Raw genomic sequence first — 1,304 nt, 5'->3', positions numbered from 1 at the left:
AATAACAGAATTGAAGAGAGAAACAGACAATTAAAAAATAACAGTTGGAGACTTAAATATGCCACTTTTACTAATAAAACAAATAGGCGGAAGATCAAGAGGGTAATAAAAGACTTGAACAATACTATAATCCAATTAGACCTAACAGATTTTTATAGAACATTCTACCAAACAACAGTATAAGATACATTTTTCTCAAGTGGGAATGGAACATTTCCAGGATAGACCATATGTTAGGCCATAAAACAAATCTCAATACATTTAAATTGACTGCAGTAATACCAAGTATTTTTCTCCAACTATAATGGAACAAAATTAGAAATAAACAACAGAAGGACATTTGAGAAGTTCACAAATATGAGGAAATTAGACAACACACTCCTAAATAACCCGTTGGTTAAAGAAAAAGTCACAAGGGATATTATAAAATACTATGAGAGGAATGAAACAAATATACAACATACCAAAATTTATGGGATGTAACTAAAGCAGTGCTGAGGAAGAAATTTATAGTTGTACATACCTATATATATTATACAACTACACCTACATACATATATGTATGTATGTATGCATATGTGTATCAAGTGATCCTCCTGCCTTAGCCTCAGCTGGGACTACAGGTGTGTGTCACCATACTCAGCTAATTTTTTTTTCTTGAAATGGGATCTCACTCCATCACTCAGGCCAAGATGCGGTGGCACAATCTCGGCTCACTGCCACCTCTGCCTCCTGGGCTCAAGCAATCCTCCCACCTCAGCCTCCCCAAGAAGCTGGGAATAGAGACATGCTCCACCACCCCCAGATAATTTTTTCTATTTTTGGTAGAGATGGGGGTCCCACCAGGTTGCCTAGGCTGGTCTTGAACTCCCAAGCTCAAGTGATCTGCCTGCCTTTGACTCCCAAAGTGTTGGATGAAAGGCGTGAGCCACTGCACCCAGCCAAATTTTTAATTTTTTTTGTTTTCTAGAGATGGGGTCTTGCTATGTTGCCCAGGCTGCTCTCACATTCCTGACCTCAAGTGATCCTCCTGCCTCAGCCTCCAGAGTAGCTGAGATTATAGGCACAAGCCACCGTTTAAAATTTTCTAGTTTTACATGTGATTTCCTCTTTGATCAGTAGGTTTAGAAGTGTGTTGTTTATCGTTTCTCGGCCTTTTGGCTAAGATCAAGTGTAGAAGTGTGTTGTTTAATTTCCAAATATTTGGACATATTTGGGGAATTAAACTTGACTTAAAATTGAGTTAAACTTGAAGTCAATAATACATAGTTGGAAAATCCCCAACTATGTATTATTGACTTCAA

At 37.8% G+C, this 1,304-nt stretch overlaps 1 pseudogene; it reads left to right on the top strand.

Moving 5' to 3' along the window:
* Positions 1 to 1,141: 1,141 nt before the first annotated feature.
* LOC112204716 (U2 spliceosomal RNA) lies at positions 1,142 to 1,304 on the top strand (annotated as a pseudogene).

Source organism: Pan troglodytes, chromosome 8 (genome assembly GCF_028858775.2).
Source record: "Pan troglodytes isolate AG18354 chromosome 8, NHGRI_mPanTro3-v2.0_pri, whole genome shotgun sequence".
Lineage (NCBI taxonomy): Eukaryota > Metazoa > Chordata > Mammalia > Primates > Hominidae > Pan > Pan troglodytes.
The sequence above is the reverse complement of the archived record's forward strand: the minus strand, read 5'-3'. Positions and strand labels throughout refer to the sequence as shown.